Consider the following 21,595-nt stretch of genomic DNA (forward strand, 5'->3'; position numbering starts at 1 on the left):
TGGGAGATGGTATTGTTGCCGCCGGTGCCCTAGATGCAGTGTTTCCTACTACGAAACTGGTGATTCCCTGACCCTGACTGCTTTGGCCTGGCAAAGATACCTGCACAGATACAGCAGGTGGTGCGCTAAATGGTGGTCCTACACTGCCGGAAGGGATGTTGCGTTGATGACTAGCTTCATTGGCCGAGGGTGCAACAACCTTAAGGGACGTTTGGTAGTTAGTCCAAGCTTTCAAATGCATGGTGGTTAAATGTCTATGCATGCAACTAGTATTGAGACTTTTCAGATTCTGACCTCTGCTTAAGGAAGTAGAACATTTTTGACAGATGACTTTGCGCTGATCAATTGGATGTTGTTTAAAAAAATGCCAGACTGCACTCTTTCTAGCATCGGATACCTTTTCAGGCATTGCAGACTGAGCTTTAACCGGATGGCCACGCTGTCCTCCACCAGGTTTTGGCTTTGCCACGCGTTTTGGGCAAGATACGGGCCCGGCAGATGGAACCTGTGGCGATGTTGATGCCTGCTGCGGCCCCTCCTCCTCCTCTGCTTCAGAACTGCTGCCGCCTGCACCCTGTTCCCCCAATGGCTGCCAATCGGGGTCAAGAACTGGGTCATCTAATAACTCTTCTTGTACCTCCTGCGCAACTTCGTCTGTGTCACCGTGTCGTTCGGTGGTATAGCGTTCGTGATGGGGCAACATAGTCTCATCAGGGTCTGATTCTTGATCAGCACCCTGCGAGGGCAATGTTGTGGTCTGAGTCAAAGGACCAGCATAGTAGTCTGGCTGTGGCTGTGCGTCAATGCACTCCATGTCAGATTCAACTTGTAATGGGCATGGACTGTTAACTGCTTCACTTTCTAAGCCAGGGACGGTATGTGTAAAGAGCTCCATGGAGTAACCCGTTGTGTCGCCTGCTGCATTCTTCTCTGTTGTTGTTTTTGCTGAAGAGGACAAGGAAGTGACTTGTCCCTGACCGTGAACATCCACTAACGACGCGCTGCTTTTACTTTTACCAGTTTCACGAGAGGAGGCAAAAGAGCTAGAGGCTGAGTCAGCAAGATAAGCCAAAACTTGCTCTTGCTGCTCCGGCTTTAAAAGCGGTTTTCCTAATCCCAGAAAAGGGAGCGTTCGAGGCCTTGTGTAGCCGGACGACGAACCTGGCTCCACAGCTCCAGACTTAGGTGCAATATTTTTTTCCCACGACCAGCTGATGCTCCACCACTACCACTACCCTCATTACCAGCTGACAATGAACGCCCCCGGCCACGACCTCTTCCACTAGACTTCCTCATTGTTTTAAAAACGTAACCAAACTAACGTTATTTGTTGCAGTCACACAACTTACACGGTGAGCTATAACTTCAGTATGATTTAGCTACCCCTTTACAGGTTGGTGAGACCACAGCGAAAATCAGGCCCAATGTTACACACTCTGTTTTTGGTGGCTGCAAATTAGAGAGATGCCCCACACGCAGGACTGTCACTGAAGCACAAATGTTAATATTAATGTCACACTATTATTTTTTTTTTTTTTTTTTTTTTTCAGGAACACTTTAGAAACCCCCCCAAAAAAAAAAAAATAGATTTTTGCAGGGAGAATTTAGAAAACAAATGTAACAAACTATATGCTTTCTATGGGCCAGTGAGTGAGAGATGACGCACACAGGAATCAGGAGTGGCACACAAGCCCAGAGGCCAATATTTTTCTACCAATGATTGATGGAGTTATTTTCTCTGGTAGATTTTGGAACCCAAATCAAGGAAAAAAAATATAGGCTTTCTATGGACCACAATTGGAGAGAGAGAGAGAGAGAGAGAGAGAGATGGCACACCCAGGAGTCAAGACTGGCACACAAGCAGAAAGGCCAATATTAATCTCCCATTTTTGGGGGGGGTTTGTTTTTTTTTTTTTTTTTTTGTTTTTTTCAGGGAGACTTTAGAAAAAAAAATAATAAAAAAAATATGATTTTATCAGGAAGAATTTAGAAACCAAATAAAATAAAATGATTTTTTCAGGGAGAATTTATAAAACAAATAAAAACAAAAATAGGCGTTCTATGGCCCACTGACTGAGAGATGACGCACACAGGAGTCAGGAGTGGCACACAAGCCCAGAGGCCAATATTTTTCTACCAATGATTGATGTAGTTATTTTCTCTGGTAGATTTTGGAACCCAAATCAAGGAAAAAAAATATAGGCTTTCTATGGACCACAATTGGAGAGAGAGAGAGAGAGAGAGAGATGGCACACCCAGGAGTCAAGACTGGCACACAAGCAGAAAGGCCAATATTAATCTCCCACTGTTTTTTTTGGTTGTTTTTTTTTTTTTTTTTTCAGGGAGACTTTAGAAAAAAAAATAATAAAAAAAATATGATTTTATCAGGAAGAATTTAGAAACCAAATAAAATAAAATGATTTTTTCAGGGAGAATTTATAAAACTAATAAAACAAAAAATAGGCGTTCTATGGCCCACTGAGTGAGAGATGACGCACACAGGAGTCAAGACTGGCACACAAGCAGAAAGGCCAATATTAATCCCCCACTGTTTTTTTTGTTTGTTTTTTTTTTTGTTTTGTTTTTTTCAGGGAGACTTTAGAAAAAAAAATAATAAAAAAAATATGATTTTATCAGGAAGAATTTAGAAACCAAATAAAATAAAATGATTTTTTCAGGGAGAATTTAGAAAACAAATAAAACCAAAAATAGGCGTTCTATGGCCCACTGACTGAGAGAGAGAGAGAGATGGCACGCTTAGTACTGGCACACAAGCCCAAAGGGCAATATTAATCTCCCTTTTTTTTTCAGGGAGAATTTCTAAAACCCAAAAAAAAAAAAAAATAGGCTTTCTATGGCCCACTATTTGTGAGAGAGATGGGACGCTCAGGACTGGCACAGATGGCACGCTCAGGACTGGCACAGAAGCCCAGAGGCCAATATTAATCTCCCTTTTTTTCTGGGAGAATTTATAAAACCAAAAAAATATTTAAATAGGCTTTCTATGGCCCACTATTTGTGAGAGAGATGGCACGCTCAGGACTGGCACAGATGGCACGCTCACAACTGGCACACAAGCCCAGAGGCCAATATTAATCTCCCTTTTTTTCAGGGAGAATTTATAAAACCAAAAAAAAAATTAAATAGGCTTTCTATGGCCCACTATTTGTGAGAGAGATGGCACGCTCAGGACTGGCACAGATGGCACGCTCACAACTGGCACACAAGCCCAGAGGCCAATATTAATCTCCCTTTTTTCAGGGAAAATTTATAAAACCAAAAAAAAAATTAAATAGGCTTTCTATGGCCCACTATTTGTGAGAGAGATGGCACGCTCAGGACTGGCACAGATGGCACGCTCACAACTGGCACACAAGCCCAGAGGCCAATATTAATCTCCCTTTTTTCAGGGAAAATTTATAAAACCAAAAAAAAAATTAAATAGGCTTTCTATGGCCCACTATTTGTGAGAGAGATGGCACGCTCAGGACTGGCACAGATGGCACGCTCACAACTGGCACACAACCCCAGAGGCCAATATTAATCTCCCTTTTTTTCAGGGAGAATTTATAAAACCAAAAAAAAAAATTAAATAGGCTTTCTATGGCCCACTATTTGTGAGAGAGATGGCACGCTCAGGACTGGCACAGATGGCACGCTCACAACTGGCACACAAGCCCAGAGGCCAATATTAATCTCCCTTTTTTTCAGGGAGAATTTATAAAACCAAAAAAAAAATTAAATAGGCTTTCTATGGCCCACTATTTGTGAGAGAGATGGCACGCTCAGGGCTGGCACACAAGCCCAGAGGCCAATATTAATCTCCCTTTTTTTCAGGGAGAATTTATAAAACCCCCAAAAAAATAAAATAGGCTTTCTATGGCCCACTATTTGTGAGAGAGATGGCACACTCAGGACTGGCACACAAGCCCAAAGGCCAATATTAATCTCCCACTGTATTTTTATCAGGGAGAATTTATACACCCCACAAAAAAAAATACAGAAAAATGAAAAGGCTTTCTATGGCCCACTATGTGAGAGAGATGGCACACACAGGGATGGCACTCTAGCAGAAATGCCAAATTGCCAATCTTAATCTCCCACCAAAAAAAAAAAAAAAAAAAAAACAGGGAATGTCCTACAATTACTATCTCCCTGCCTGCAGTAATCTCAGCCAGGTATGGCAGGCAGCTACTATCTCCCTGCCTGCAGTAATCTCAGCCAGGTATGGCAGGCAGCAATAAGGAGTGGACTGATGCACAAATCAAATAAAAAGTGTGGACAAACAAAAAAGATAGCTGTGCAGAAAGGAAGGAACAAGAGGATTTGTGCTTTGAAAAAAGCAGTTGGTTTGCACAGCGGCGTACACACAGCAATGCAGCTATCAGGGAGCCTTCTAGGGCAGCCCAATGAGCTACAGCGCTGAGGGGAAAAAAAAAGAAAAAAAACTTCCACTGTCCCTGCACACCGAGGGTGGTGTTGGACAGTGCAAATCGCTGCAGCACAAGCGGTTTTGTGGTTAATGGACCCTGCCTAACGCTATCCCTGCTTCTGACAAAGCGGCAGCAACCTCTCCCTAAGCTCAGATCAGCAGCAGTAAGATGGCGGTCGGCGGGAACGCCTCTTTATAGCCCCTGTGACGTCGCAGACAGCAAGCCAATCACTGCAATGCCCTTCTCTAAGATGGTGGGGACCAGGACCTATGTCATCACGCTGCCCACACTCTGCGTTTACCTTCATTGGCTGAGAAATGGCGCTTTTCGCGTCATTGAAACGCGACTTTGGCGCGAAAGTCGTGTACCGCATGGCCGACCCCGCACAGGGGTCGGATCGGGTTTCATGAAACCCCGACTTAGCCAAAAGTCGGCGACTTTTGAAAATGTTCGACCCGTTTCGCTCAACCCTACTCACAGTCAATATATGTGGGGGGCTGACTTTTCCTTTGGGGAATTTCTCTGAGGCAAGGTAGGCTTTATTTTCTATCTTTAGGGCTAGTTAGCTCTTAGGCTGTGAAGAGGCGTCTAGGTCGTGTTAGGTACGCTCCACGGCTATTTCTAGTTGTGTGATAGGATTAGGGGTTGCGGTCAGCAGAGCTCCCACTTCCCAGAGCTTGTCCTGTGTGAGTTTAACCATCAGGTCGTTCCGGGTGCTCCTAACCACCAGGTCCATAACACAGGGAGTGTGGAGCGTCATGTTAGTACAAGTGGAGAAACTTTACCATGTAAACCCACTGATATAATATTGACGTCAGGTGGGGTGGCGATGTGTGGATTCTTCACATTTTGTCACAGCATGCTTCACCAGGTTTTTGCTATGTTCTCTGAAAGAACCATGATGTAGGGACAGAGACTCTGATTTCTGTGAGGTATCACTTACTGGGCTGCTTGATGCTGGTTTGAAAAAATCCCTGTTTTTTTGCTGCAGATCTAACAGTTCTCTGAATACAAAGCTCTGTATAACCCCACCCACACCACTGATTGGCAGCTTTCTGTGTACACTGTGCATAGACAGATAGCTGTCAATCAGTGGGGGGTGGCGTGGTTTCACAGACCAGGAGGACTCTATGGCACAAGACAAATAGTCATCTAATGATAAGGTCCGGCTGATAAAACACTGATTTGATTGAAATTGTATCCAGCAGCTTAATAAGTGACACACCTACATCATGCTGCTCTCAGATTAAAAAAAACTGCTGACAGATTCCCTTTTAACCCCTTTACCCCCAAGGGTGGTTTGCACGTCAATGACCAGGCCAATTTTTACAATTCTGACCGCTGTCCCTTTATGAGGTTATAACTCTGGAAAGCTTCAATGGATCCTGGTGATTCTGACATTGTTTTCTCATGACATATTGTACTTCATGATAGTGGTAAAATTTCTTTGATATTACCTGCGTTTATTTGTGAAAAAAAACAGAAATTTGGCGAAAATTTAGAAAATTTCGCAATTTTCCAAATTTGAATTTTTATGCAATTAAATCACAGAGATATGTCACACAAAATACTTAATAAGTAACATTTCCCACATGTCTACTTTACATCAGCACAATTTTGGAACCAAAATTTTTTCTTGTTAGGGAGTTATAAGGGTTAAAATTTGGCCAGCAATTTCTCATTTTTACAACACCATTTTTTTTTAAGGGACCACATCTCATTTGAAGTCTTTTTGAGGGGTCTATATGATAGAAAATACCCAAGTGTGACACCATTCTAAAAACTGCACCCCTCACGGTGTGTAAAACCACATTCAAGAAGTTTATTAAAACTTCAGGTGTTTCACAGGAATTTTTCGAATGTTTAAATAAAAATTAACATATAACTTTTTTTCACCAAAAAATTACTTCAGCTCCAATTTGTTTTATTTTACCAAGGGTAACAGGAGAAAATGGACCCCAATAGTTGTTGTAAAATTTGTCCTGAGTACGCCGATACCCCATATGTGGGGATAAACCACTGTTTGGGCGCATGACAGAGCTCGGAAGCGAAGGAGGGCAATTTGACTTTTCAATGCAAAATTGACAGGAATTGAGATGGGACGCCATGTTGCGTTTGGAGAGCCACTGATGTGCCTAAACATTGAAACCCCCCGCAAGTGACACCATTTTGGAAAGTAGACCCCCTAAGGAACGTATCCAGAGGTGTGGTGAGCACTTTGACCCACCAAGTGCTTCACATACGTTTATAATGCAGAGCCATAAAAAATAAAAGAAAAATTTTTTCCCACAAAAATTATTTTTTAGCCCCCAGTTTTGTATTTTCCAGAGGGTAACAGGAGAAATTGGACCCCAAAAGTTGTTGTCCAATTTGTCCTGAGTACGCTGATACCCCATATGTGGGGGGAACCACCGTTTGGGAGCATGGGATGGCTCGGAAGGGAAGGAGCGTCATTTGGAATGCAGACTTAGATGGAATGGTCTGCAGGCGTCACATTGCGTTTGCAGAGCCCTTAATGTACCTAAACAGTAGAAACCCCCCACAAGTGACCCCATATTGGAAACTAGACCCCTAAAGGAACTTATCTAGATGTGACACCATTTTGGAAAGTAGACCCCCTAAGGAACTCATCTAGATGTGTTGTGAGAGCTTTGAACCACCAAGTGTTTCACTACAGTTTATAACGCAGTGCCGTGAAAATAAATACAAAATTTTCCCCCAAAAATTATATTTTAGCCCACAGTTTTGTATTTTTCCAAGGGTAACAGGAGAAATTGGACCCTAAATGTTGTCCAATTTGTCCTGAGTACGCTGATACTTAATATGTGGGGGGAACTACCGTTTGAGCGCATGGCAGAGCTCGGAAGAGAAGGAGCATCATCTGGAATGCAGACTTAGATGGATTGGTCTGCAGGCGTCACATTGCGTTTGCAGAGCCCCTAATGTACCTAAGCAATAGAAACCCCCCACAAGTGACCCCATATTGGAAACTAGACCCCTAAAGGAACTTATCTAGATGTGTTGTGAGAACTTTGAACACCCAAATGTTTCACTACAGTTTATAACGCAGAGCCGTGAAAATAAAAATCTTTTTTTCCTACAAAAATTATTTTTTAGCCCCCAGTTTTGTATTTTCCCAAGGGTAACAGGAGAAATTGGACCCCAAAATTTGTTGTACAATTTGTCCTGAGTACGCTGATACCCCATATGTTGGGGTAAACCCCTGTTTGGGCACACGGGATTGCTCGGAAGGGAAGGAGCACTGTTTTACTTTTTTAACGCAGAATTGGCTGGAATTGAGATCGGACGCCATGTCATGTTTGAAGAGCCCCTGATGTGCCTAAACAGTGGAAACCCCCCAATTATAACAGAAACCCTAATGCAAACACATCCCTATCCCTAATCCCAATGGTAACCCTAACCACATCTCTAACCCAGACACACCCCTAACCCTAATCCCAACCCTATTCCCAACCGTAAATGTAATCCAAACCCTAACCCTTACTTTAGCCCCACCCTAACCCTAACTTTAGCCCCAACCCTAACTGTAGCCTTAACCCTAGCCCTAACCCTAGCCCTAACCCTAGCCCTAACCCTAACCCTAGCCCTAACCCTAGCCCTAACCCTAGCCCTAACCCTAACCTGTTATGATCCGGTGACCTTGGAGCCGCATTAAACTTTCTCTGGAGTAGGTGGTAACTGTACTGACCGCAAATCCTGAACTAAAGGTACCTTCACACATAACGATATTGTTAACGATATCGTTGCTTTTTGTGATGTAGCAACGATATCGTTAATAAAATCGTTATGTGTGACAGCGACCAACGATCAGGCCCCTGCTGGGAGATCGTTGGTCGCTGAAGAAAGTCCAGAACTTTATTTCGTCGCTGGACTCCCTGGAGACATCGCTGGATCGGCGTTTGTGACACCGATCCAGCGATGTCTTCGCTGGTAACCAGGGTAAATATCGGGTAACTAAACGCAGGGCCGCCCTTAGTAACCCGATGTTTACCCTGGTTACCATCGTTAAAGTAAAAAAAACAAACACTACATACTTACCTACCGCTGTCTGTCCTCCTCTGTGCTCTGCACTCCTCCTGCACGGGCTGTGAGCGCCGGTCAGCCGGAAAGAAGAGCGGTGACGTCACCGCTCTGCTTTCCGGCCGCTGTGCTCACACAGACAGTACAGGAGGAGTGCAGAGCACAGCGCTGGAGGACAGACAGCGTTAGGTAAGTATGTACTGTTTGTTTTTTTTACTTTTAGGAAGGTAACCATGGTAAACATCGGGTTACTAAGCGCGGCCCTGCGCTTAGTTACCCGATGTTTACCCTGGTTACCGGCATCGTTGGTCGCTGGAGAGCGGTCTGTGTGACAGCTCTCCAGCGACCAAACAGCGACACTGCAGCGATCCGGATCGTTGTCGGTATCGCTGCAGCGTCGCTTAATGTGAAGGGGCCTTAACACCGCAACTAGAAGTAGCCGTGGGGTGTGCCTAACAAACCCTTGACACCTCAACACAGCCGGAGGACTAAATACCCCTATAGATGGAAATAGGAATTCTACCTTGCCTCAGAGCAGAACCTCAAAGGATAGGCAGCCCCCACGAATATTGACTGTGAGTAAGAGAGGAAAGACACACGCAGGCAGAAAACAGGATTTAGCAAAAGAGGCCACTCTAGCTAAAATAGGAAAGGATAGGACAGGATACTAAGCGGTCAGTATTAAAACCCTTCCAAAAATATCCACAGCAGAAAATACAAAAAATTCCACCATCTAACTAAAGACGTGGAACGTATATCTGCAACTCCTGAGAATCCAACTAGACTGAGTAAATACTGACACAATCTAAGGTGGACAAGAAAAAACAAATGAATAGCACTGAATTATCAAGCACACAGCATGTGTGCCACATAAACAAAACCAGACACTTATCTTTGCTGATTTGGCAGCAAGGCAGGAGGAACCAGATAGAGGTCCAACACCTCCCAAAAACCATGGACAACTGGCAAGGACTAATGAGTCCTGAACACCTAAATACGCCAGTCAGAACTGCAATCAGAAGATACACCTGACCAGGACTGCAACCAAGGGACAACTGCATTACCACCTACAACTAGGGTTGAGCAAAACGGGTCGGCCAGATTCAGAAGTCGCCGACTTTTGGCAAAGTTGGGTTTCATGAAACCCGACCTGACCCCTGTGTGGGGTCGGCCATGAGGTCGGCGATCTTCTGATCTGGAATCGGAATTCCGAAACCGAGTTCCGATATGTTTAAGATATCGGGAATCGGTATCGGAATTCATATTTAAGTGTAAAATAAAGAATAAAAAAAAAAATTGATATACTCACCCTCGGACGCGCCCTGGTTCTCACTGGTAGCCTTCCTTCCTAAGAATGAGCGCCTGAAGGGCCTTCGATGATGTCGCGGCTTGTGATTGGTCGCGTGAGCGGTCACATGTGCGGTCACGCGACCAATCACAAGCCGTGACATCATCTAAGGTCCTTCAGGTGCTAATTCTTAGGAAGGAAGCATCCGAGGGCGCGTCCGAGGGTGAGTATATTCCTAATAGGTATATACTCACCCTCGGACGCGCCCTGGTTCTAACCCGCAGCCTTCCTTCCTAAGAATCAGCACCTGAAGGACCTTAGATGACGTCGCGGCTTGTGATTGGTCGCGTGACGCCCATGTGACCGCTCACACGACCAATCACAAGCCGCGACATCATCGAAGGTCCTTCAGGCGCTCATTCTTAGGAAGGAAGGCTGCCGGTGAGAACCAGGGCGCGTCCGAGGGTAAGTATATCAATATTTTTTATTTTGATTCTTTATTTTACACTTATATATGGATCCCAGGGCCTGAAGGAGAGTTTTCTCTCCTTCAGACCCTGGGAACCATTAGAAACTGCATTGGGTTTCGTGTTTCGGCAGACCCCGACCCCGACTTTTCTATAGGATCGGCCAATTTCACTCGACCCGACTTTTGAAAAAGTCGGGTTTCGTGAAACCCGACCCGATCCTATAAAAAGAAAAGTTGCTCAACCCTACCTACAACCACCTAAGGGAGCCCAAAGGCAGAATTCACAACACTAACCCTAGCCATAACCCTAGCCCTAACCCTTATGGGAAAATGGAAATAAATACTTTTTTTTAATTTGTTTATTTTTCCCTAACTAAGGGGGTGATGAAGGGGGCTTTGATTTACTTTTATAGCGAGTTATTTAGCGGATTTTTATGATTGGCAGCTGTCACACACTGAAAGACGCTTTTTATTGCAAAAAATATTTTTTGCGTTACCACATTTTGAGAGCTATAATTTTTCCATATTTGAGTCCACAGAGTCATGTGAGGTCTTGTTTCTTGCAGGACAAGTTAACGTTTTTATTGGAAACATTTTCGGGCACGTGACATTTTTTGATCGCTTTTTATTCCGATTTTTGTGAGGCAAAATGACCAAAAACCAGCTATTCATGAACTGTTGGGGGAGGCGTTTGTACCATTCTGCGTTTGGTAAAATTGATAAAGCAGTTTTATTCCTCGGGTCAGTATGATTACAGCGATACCTCATTTATATTTTTTTATGTTTTGGCGCTTTTATACGATAGAAACTATTTAAGAAAAAATAATTATTTTTGCATCGCTTTATTCTGAGAACTATAACTTTGTTATTTTTTTGCTAATGATGCTGTATGGTGGCTTGTTTTTTGCGGGACAAGATGACGTTTTCAGCGGTACCATGGTTATTTATATCTGTCATTTTGATCGTGTGTTACTCCACTTTTTCTTCGGCCGTATGATAGTAAAGCGTTGTTTTTTGCCTCGTTTTTTTTCTTACGGTGTTTACTGAAGGGGTTAACTAGTGGGACAGTTTTATAGGTTGGGTCGTTACGGACACGGCGATACTAAATATGTGTACTTTTATTGTTTTTTTTTTTATTTAGATAAAGAAATGTATTTTTATGGGAATAATATTTTTTTCTTCATTATTTAGGATTTTTTTTTTTTTTTTACACATGTAGAAATTTTTTTTTTTACTTTTTTACTTTGTCCCGGGGGGGGGGGGGAGACATCACAGATCATTGATCTGACAGTTTGCACAGCACTCTGTCAGATCAACAATATGTATGAGAGCTATGCAGGTTTACCAAGCGCCTGCTCTAAGCAGGCACTTGGTAAGCCACCTCCCTCCCTGCAGGACCCGGATGCCGTGGTCATCTTGGATCCAGGCCAAACATGATTGCGGTGTGTCGGGGGTTAATGTGACGGGGGCGGTCCGTGACTGCTCCTGGCACATAGTGCCGGATGTCAGCTGCGATAGGCAGCTGATACCCAGCCGCGATCGGCCGCGCTCCCCCTGTGAGCGCGGCCGATCGCTATGACGTACTATCCCGTCGAGGGTCAGATAGGCCCAGGTCATCTCAACGGGATAGTACGTCTAAGGTCAGAGAGGGGTTAATTTAAATATGCAGCCAGATATTATAAAGAACTCGTTGATGTTTCCATCCCTCACTAGATAGTTTACTGCTTTGACACTCTACCCAATCCCAGTATGCCACTAGCAACCATTCAAATGATCCAAAAGTCAGGGATGGACAATACCTAGTTGACCAATTATAGGCATATATCTCTAATAATATTAATGTTAACCTTTTTATCAAAATATTGGCCATTAGACTCTTCAGGATTTAGGATTATTGGCAGATACTACATAGATTTCCTCATTACCTCTAAGCCACACATGTGAACCTCTGGCCCATGGGCCCAATCTGGCACGCAGAATGTGTATATTAGGTTCTCGATGCCGGATGGAATCACAAAGCCAGGTGAGCCCCACCTGGCATCGCACTTTCAACTGTATCGGCATCCTGGATGCTGAAACCCTTGAAAGCAATGATCAAGGAGGGAGCGTCAGTTGACGCTCCGTCGACCATCATTCTCCCTCTTTGTTTGATGCCACAGCACAAAAGGCACAATGACTTCATTACAATGTGTCTGCTGTGCTGAGCGGTGCATAGGATCAGAAAATACCCTGCGGAGACTGCAGTAATGGGGAGCAAGGAGAGCTGAGCATTTATTTTTTATGTGGGGCCCATTATACCTTATGAAGCACTGTGTTGGGCTATTACACTGTATGGAGCGCTATGTGGTGCCAGTATATTATATGGAACACTATGTGGGCCCATTATTCTGTATGGAAGGCAATGCAGAGGAAATTGTAATGTATGGAGGTCTATGTGTGACCATTGTACTGTATGAAAGGTAATGGAGTGCCCATTACTGTTGGAGTTTGTGTTAGAGTTTGTGTTAGAGTTTGTGTTAGAGTTTGTGTTAGAGTTTGGGTTAGAGTTTGGGTTAGAGTTTGTGTTACAGTTTGTGTTAGAGTTTGTGTTACAGTTTATGTTACAGTTTGTGTTAGAGTTTGTGTTTTAGGGTTAGGGTTAGGGTTTGTGTTAGGGTTAGGATCCCTAGGGTTAGGGTTAGGGTTTGTGTTACAGTGTGTGTTAGAGTTTGTGTTAGAGTTTGTGTTACAGTTTGGGTTAGAGTTTGGGTTAGAGTTTGTGTTAGAGTTTGTGTTAGAGTTTGTGTTACAGTTTGGGTTAGAGTTTGTGTTTTAGGGTTAGGGTTAGGGTTGGGGGGTGGCTTATAAGTGTGTATTCTTGTGTTTTTCTATAAAAACGCATGTGTTTACATAGACATCAATACGTTTTTTTTCCGCAAAAAAACGCATGACTTTTTTTTTGCGGCAAAAAAACACCGCTAAAATTACTACATGTTGCACTTCTGCAACACAACGCATGCAGAGAAAAAACGAATGTGTTGCAAAACGCGTCAAAACGCATGCAAAAAAACTCATGCGTTTTTAATGTCTTATAGGGAAAAAAGCATGCTTTTTTTGCGTTTTTTACCGCAAAAACGCAAAAAAAAACGCAAATGTGAAACCAGCCTAAGCTGTAAGAGGATTTAAAGGGAACCGGATAACTGATACAGGCATCATGTATCAGACACTAGCTGAATGATTTCAGCCATGTATGTTTGACTATGAAATGCTGTGGTGTATATGAATTCATTGTGAGAAGTAATTTCTAAAATGGGGTCACTTTGGGGGGGGGTTTCTGCTGTTTTGGTACTCTTGGTACTCTGAAAATTTTACCGCAAACTATTCTTGTAAAATCTGTATTCCAAAACCCGAATAGTGCTCTTATTTTCAAAGCCCTGCTGTGTGGCCAAATGGTAGTTTCTGAAGAAATATGATGCATCACCGCATTTTGTGAGAACTCTAACATTTCTAACATCCTAACAAAATAAAAGGAGGTTTGAAAAGGAGGTTTGAAAATTAATGCTGACAAAAAGTACACACATGAAAAATGCTATTTATTAATGTTTTTGTGTGTTGCGACAAGTTGGTTTAAGGGTATAAGCAGTCAAAGAATAAAAATGACTAATATTTCAAAATTTTAAGCAAACTTTAGATATTTTCACAGAAAAAAACTAAAAGTTTATTGACCTAAATTTACAGTTAATGTAAAGTACAATGTGTCACAAAAAACACATTCAGAATTATGGGGATATGTAGAAGCATTCCAGCGTTATTACTGCATAAAGTGATACATAAGAAGGGAGTGTGGAAACCACAAGAAAAACAACCAATATTGGGTAATTTACACATAGAAATCTTTATTCACAAAAATATTACAATCATAAAAAACCTTAGTAGACTCAGGACAACAAAGGTACAAGGTGAAACAATGGTGGCGATTGCCCCAACTAGTCGCCACTATACAAAAATGACGTACGGACCGGAAGACACAGGCTACCACAAAGGACGTTTGTAGAAGTGTGACCTATGCTTGAATACACTGGCACATAAGATCTCTATGTACACTATGGGATGTCGATGTCTATATTAACAAAAAATATACCACAATGGGGTACTAACATCAGGTATTACAACGACATCGATGGTAATACAGCCGTATGTAGCCAGCAGCACCGCACTAAATGTTCATTAAGGCTGTCACATATATGTGTCCCTCCCCCATGGTCGCATGAGACCGTACAACCCCCAATAAGACTGCCCAGTAAGTACCAGGGCTGGCCGCCGCAAGTGCGGCTAAGAGTTACCTGTAACCGGGGGGCACTAGAAGATAGCCGGGTCCGGTACCGCACGTGCGCCCGACGCACGTTTCGGAGCGGGAGCTCCTTCGTCAGGGGAGTGTCAGCACACTCCAAGACCGGGGTTTAAACACAAGCGTGCAGTTGATTGCCAGGACGATACCCGGAAGTAATGCAGGCGTCGCCATGACACCGGCGATGCTGGGCGGCGGCGGCGGCGTCATGCAGGAGCGTCGCCAAAACCATGGCAACTGTCGCTGCATAGTGACGCAGCGAGCCGCCATGGGCAGCCAGGGCAAAGCGCGCATGCGTACAGGCAGCGCCAAGGCAATCAGTGAAGCCCGAACAGAGGCTAAGATGCAGATAATAACGGCACCCATGGAGCTTATACAGAAATTATGACGCAACTGAATAGGTAAATATGAAACCCAACAGAAAGAAAAAGAAGAACGAAAAAAGAAGGGGAAAAAGGAAAGAGAAAAGGAGAGCGTACCAGGGACATCATGAAAAAATGCTATAATGTCCAATATAAGAAAAAATATATAGGGTCCAAGCTAACATGACCATAAACATAAGGCAAACCATATGCCCTTGAATAGTATTAAGGCCCCACATAGCGCGCCCTCCTGAAAAAAGAAATCCACAGACCAATAACCCACAAAAAATGGGTGCCAAAAAGACAAATGAACAGGACATATAACTAACATGAAACAAAAAATACTATAGCAATGTTATGTAAAACAACAATATCCGTCGGATCGCCATCTTCACACGTAGTCCTGAAGTATCCAACGAAAAGCAAGGAACCTGAACCCCATGACAGAGTTATACGACATGACCAAATGCTAACATATCTATAAATAAAATAATAAAAAGTTAAAAACAAGTATAGCAACAACTTGATGTGACGAACCGCCTCCAATCCCACCTAGGCCAAAGATCACAGGAAGGGTGCAAAACTAATAGTTTCATTTAATCCGTGGGGGTGGACCGTGTTCAAGGTCCACATCCACCTCGTCTCGAGCTGTGCCAGACGTTGGGAGATGTTCCCCCCCTAATATCCGGCTCAATCATGTCAATCCCCTTGACTCGCAGGACCCTACTATCACAGCCATGATGGGACTTAAAGTGCCTGGGTATCGTTTTCAACGTACTTGAATCAATCACATTAGCCGCCGCTTCTATCCCAAGCACATGCTCACGTACCCTTGTCTTTAACTGTCGAGTCGTCAGCCCCATGTAAATTAAAGGGCAAGGACAGGCCGCATAGTACACCACATTCCTAGATGTGCATGTGATAGATTTGGTAATTTTAAAGCTCTTTAGTCCTGACGAGTCAGTGAACGTGTCATCTCTAGAGATATTACGACACGCCACACATCAGCCACAAGTGCGACAACCACCTCTAGATTTATTACGTGGGTCATTCAAAAATGTCCTAGGTGAGTTCTCAGCATAGTGGCTGCGCACTAAATGGTCGCGCATATTCTTCGACCTCCGGAATGTAATAGACGGCCGAATAGGTAATAACTTTGCCAGCGTTACATCAGTTCTGAGGATCGGCCAGGCTCGTTCCAATGCATTTCTTATAGCGCCTGCCCTAGAGTTATAGTTGGTCACAAACCTAACCACCTTGGACTCATTGGCACCAATCCGGCTACCATAGAGCAATGTGTTTCTATTATTATTCTTAGCTCTTAGATATGCTCTTTTGATAGCCCGATTGCTGTATCCCCTTTCTCTAAAACGGGACCAAAGGTCCCTTGCCTGGGTTTCAAAGTCAGAGTCTGTGGAGCATAGGCGGCGTAAGTGCAAAAACTGCCCAATAGGGACAGCATGCACCATGTGGATCGGGTGAGAGGAGGCCGCGTGGAGCAGCATATTTGTGGCAGTTGGTTTTCTGTAAATCGTAGTTTGAACTGTGTCAGTGCGGTCTCTTTTCAGTGTCACATCCGAGAACTCAATGCTGGATCTGTTGCATACCGCTGTCAATCTAATGTTTAAAGAGTTCTTATTTAGGGTAGTCACAAATTCAGCAAAAGACTCACTATTGCCCTGCCAGATAATGAGAATGTCATCCATGTAGCGCGCCCAAAACCAACTGCCACGAATATGCTGCTCCACGCAGCCTCCTGTCACCCAATCCACATGGTGCATGCTGTCCCTATTGGGCAGTTTTTGCGCTTACGCCGCCTATGCTCCACAGACTCTGACTTTGAAACCCAGGCAAGGGACCTTTGGTCCCGTTTTAGAGAAAGGGGATACAGCAATCGGGCTATCAAAAGAGCATATCTAAGAGCTAAGTATAGTAATAGAAACACATTGCTCTATGGTAGCCGGATTGGTGCCAGTGAGTCCGAGGTGGTTAGGTTTGTGACCAACTATAACTCTAGGGCAGGCGCTATAAGAAATGCATTGGAACGAGCCTGGCCGATCCTCAGAACTGATGTAACGCTGGCAAAGTTATTACCTATTCGGCCGTCTATTACATTCCGGAGGTCGAAGAATATGCGCGACCATTTAGTGCGCAGCCACTATGCTGAGAACTCACCTAGGACATTTTTGAATGACCCATGTAATAAATCTAGACGTGGTTGTCGCACTTGTGGTCGATGTGTGACGTGTCGTAATATCTCTAGAGATGACACGTTCACTGACTCGTCAGGACTAAAGAGCTTTAAAACTACCAAATCTATCACATGCACATCTAGGAATGTGGTGTACTATGGGGCCTGTCCTTGCCCTTTAATTTACGTGGGGCTGACGACTCGACAGTTAAAGACAAGGGTAAGTGAGTATGTGCTTGGGATAGAAGTGGCGGCTAATGTGATTGATTCAAGTACGTTGAAAACGATACCCAGGCACTTTAAGTCCCATCATGGCTGTGATAGTAAGGTCCTGCGAGTCAAGGGGATTGACATGATTGAGCCGGATATTAGGGGGGGAACATCTCCCAACGTCTGGCACAGCTCGAGACGAGGTGGATGTGGACCTTGAACACGGTCCACCCCCACGGATTAAATGAAACTATTAGTTTTGCACCCTTTCTGTGATCTTTGGCCTAGGTGGGATTGGAGGCGGTTCGTCACATCAAGTTGTTGCTATACTTGTTTTTAACTTTTTATTATTTTATTTATAGATACATTAGCATTTGGTCATGTCGTATAACTCTGTCATGGGGTTCAGGTTCCTTGCTTTTCGTTGTCTACTTCAGGACTACGTATGAAGATGGCGATCCGACGGATATTGTTTTACATAACATTGCTATAGTATATTTTGTTTCATGTTAGTTATATGTCCTGTTCATTTGTCTTTTTGGCACCCATTTTTTGTGGGGTATTGGTCTGTGGATTTCTTTTTTCAGGAGGGCGCGCTATGTGGGGCCTTAATACTATTCAGGGGCATATGGTTTGCCTTATGTTTATGGTCATGTTAGCTTGGACCCTATATATTTTTTCTTATATTGGACATTATAGCATTTTTTCATGATGTCCCTGGTACGCTCTCCTTTTCTCTTTCCTTTTCCCCCTTCTTTTTTCGTTCTTCTTTTTCTTTCTGTTGGGTTTCATATTTACCTATTCAGTTGCGTCATAATTTCTGTATAAGCTCCATGGGTGCCGTTATTATCTGCATCTTAGCCTCTGTTCGGGCTTCACTGATTGCCTTGGCTCTGCCTGTACGCATGCGCACTTTGCCCTGGCTGCCCTGGGCGGCTCGCGGCGTCACTATGCAGTGACGGTTGCCATGGTTTTGGCGACGCCTGCGTTACTTCCGGGTATCATCCCGGCAATCAACTGCACGCTTGTATTTAAACCCCGGTCTTGGAGTTTGACGACACCCCCCTGACGAAGGAGCTCCCGCTCCGAAACGTGCGTCGGGCGCACGTGCGGTACCGGACCTGGCTATCTTCTAGTGCCCCCCTGTTACAGGTAGCTCTTAGCCGCACTTGCGGCGGCCAGCCCTGGTACTTACTGGGCAGTCTTATTGGGGGTTGTATGGTCTCATGCGACCATGGGGGAAGGACACATATATGTAACAGCCTTAATGCACATTTAGTGCGGTGCTGCTGGCTACATACGGCTGTATTACCATCGATGTTGTTGTAATACCTGATGTTAGTACCCCATTGTGGTATATGAAAAATGCTATTTATTAATGTTTTTGTGTGTTGCGACAAGTTGGTTTAAGGGTATAAGCAGTCAAAGAATAAAAATGACTAATATTTCAAAATTTTAAGCAAACTTTAGATATTTTCACAGAAAAAAACTAAAAGTTTATTGACCTAAATTTACAGTTAATGTAAAGTACAATGTGTCACAAAAAACACTTTCAGAATTACGGGGATATGTAGAAGCATTCCAGAGTTATTACTGCATAAAGTGATACATGTCATATTTTTTAACAAATGGGGCTTGGCCTTTTAGCTCAAAATAGGCTTGATAACTAATAGTTTAAACAAATGTATAGAAATAAAAACTGTAATATTAATTATTTTAAAATAATTTTCAATGACAATTAATGGTCATATTTCTGCTGACTAATTTGGAAAGAGTTAAGGTACAAAATCCACAAGAAGTCAGGGTGGCCGAGCGGTCTAAGGCGCTGCGTTCAGGTCGCAGTCTCTCTTGGAGGAGTGGGTTCAAATCCCGCTTCTGACATCACCTTTTCGTTTCATGAAACTATACAGATTCCCTTCAGTTATTGATTAGATGGGGCTCAAACCAAACTTAGCAATGGGCCTTAAAAAACCTGATCCCAAAGTTACGACTACCTGGGAGTTTTTGGGGTGAATCTGAAATTGTCATCTATAAACGGAACTCTAGGAACGTGAAATAGTTTTTATGTGCATATGTTAGCTGTCTTGGCACCATAAAAATACTATGGGCGGTGAATGGGGAGGATTATTTCACCTCTTTGTGTTCTCTTTCCCTATTAGGTCGGAGATTCCACATCCTATGGGGCTGTTCTGGGAGATTTCTATAAACTGAATTGCAGGTAAGTCTAATTTCATATTTGTTTACCTCATTCCTCAATAGACCATAACAGTACTTAATAAACAAAAGCTTAAAAAGTAGGTAATCATAGATTAATAAGTCTGAAATGCGCATGCGATAAGTTTCAGCACATTTTGGGACAAACGTTTTCACATTGAAAGTTAACAATCATTAAAATATTTTCTCTAAATTTTTGTCTCCTTTTTTGCTCCAATTATTTGCATCTAATATCATATAAAACTTGATGTAACGTTATGCATGCACATGGTGTTTTATGTGCAACCATCACCTGTCTCATAAACACAGGGTTAGAATGAACGTGATGAATAGAGTCAAATTGGAAATGTAAAAAAATCTATGTCAAAATTGCAGTTTTTTTCTACTCATTCACAAAGAGTTAATGAAAGTTATTAAACATGTACAACAAAATGGCAGGAGTTTCAAATAGAAATCATGCTGCAAAAACCAGTCAACGCAAAAATAAAAATATACATTTTCAGGGGTTTCGCTTGACATTTGCCGAGTGTCAAACACTCCTAAAGTTGTTTGTGTTTGGCCGAAATATCTCAGTTGGGAGAGCGTTAGATTGAAAATCTAAAGGTCCCTGGTTCGATCCTGGGTTTCAGCAACATAATTTTTCTTCACTGTTTACATTTTAAGGAGAAAATGAACAAAGCACATGGGCTGATGACATAAAGAAAATGAAAAAGGCCTAAAAATCTTAACTATCTACAGAAAATAAAATGTTGAAAAGATGAGAAATGGGAGCTTTTCCTTTTGAGCAAATTATTTTTTTTTTTAATTTTTCCTCTATTTTGTTTATTTCCATTTCACTAAGCTGTAAGAGGATTTAATGGGAACCGGATAGCTGATACAGGCATCATGTATCAGACACTAGCTGAATGATTTCAGCCATGTATGTTTGACTATGAAATGCTGTGGTGTATATGAATTCATTGTGAGAAGTAATTTCTAAAATGGGGTCACTTTGGGGGGGGTTTCTGCTGTTTTGGTACGTTTGGTACTCTGAAAATTTTACCGCAAACTATTCTTGCAAAATCTGCATTCCAAAACCCGAATAGTGCTCCTATTTTCAAAGCCCTGCTGTGTGGCCAAATGGTAGTTTCTGAAGAAATATGATGCATCACCGCATTTTGTGAGAAATCTAACATTTCTAACATCCTAACAAAATAAAAGGAGGTTTGAAAATTAATGCTGACAAAAAGTACACACATGAAAAATGCTATTTATTAATGTTTTTGTGTGTTGCGACAAGTTGGTTTAAGGGTATAAGCAGTCAAAGAATAAAAATGACTAATATTTCAAAATTTTAAGCAAACTTTAGATATTTTCACAGAAAAAAACTAAAAGTTTATTGACCTAAATTTACAGTTAATGTAAAGTACAATGTGTCACAAAAAACACTTTCAGAATTACGGGGATATGTAGAAGCATTCCAGAGTTATTACTGCATAAAGTGATACATGTCATATTTTTTAACAAATGGGGTTTGGCCTTTTAGCTCAAAATAGGCTTGATAACTAATAGTTTAAACAAATGTATAGAAATAAAAACTGTAATATTAATTATTTTAAAATAATTTTCAATGACAATTGATGGTCATATTTCTGCTGACTAATTTGGAAAGAGTTAAGGTGCAAAATCCACAAGAATTCAGGATGGCCGAGCGGTCTAAGGCGCTGCGTTCAAGTCGCAGTCTCTCTTGGAGGCGTGGGTTCAAATCCCACTTCTGACATCACCTTTTCGTTTCATGAAACTATACAGATTCCCTTCAGTTATTGATTAGATGGGGATCAAACCAAACTTAGCAATGATCCTTAAAAAACCTGATCCCAAAGTTATGACTACCTGGGAGTTTTTGGGGTGAATCTGAAATTGTCATCTATAAACGGAACTCTAGGATTTTGAAATAGGTTTTATGTGCATATGTTAGCTGTCTTGGCACCATAAAAATACTATGGGCGGTGAATGGGGAGGATTATTTCACCTCTTTGTGTTCTCTTTCCCTATTAGGTCGGAGATTCCACATCCTATGG

The 21,595-nt window shown here is 42.6% G+C and overlaps 1 non-coding gene across 1 annotated transcript; it reads left to right on the plus strand.

Moving 5' to 3' along the window:
• Positions 1–21,211: 21,211 nt before the first annotated feature.
• Positions 21,212–21,294, plus strand: TRNAL-CAA (transfer RNA leucine (anticodon CAA)). The gene has a single exon. It is a non-coding gene; the product is annotated as a tRNA-Leu (tRNA).
• Positions 21,295–21,595: the final 301 nt, after the last annotated feature.

This window comes from Ranitomeya imitator, chromosome 10 (assembly GCF_032444005.1).
Source record: "Ranitomeya imitator isolate aRanImi1 chromosome 10, aRanImi1.pri, whole genome shotgun sequence".
Taxonomy (NCBI): Eukaryota; Metazoa; Chordata; class Amphibia; order Anura; family Dendrobatidae; genus Ranitomeya; species Ranitomeya imitator.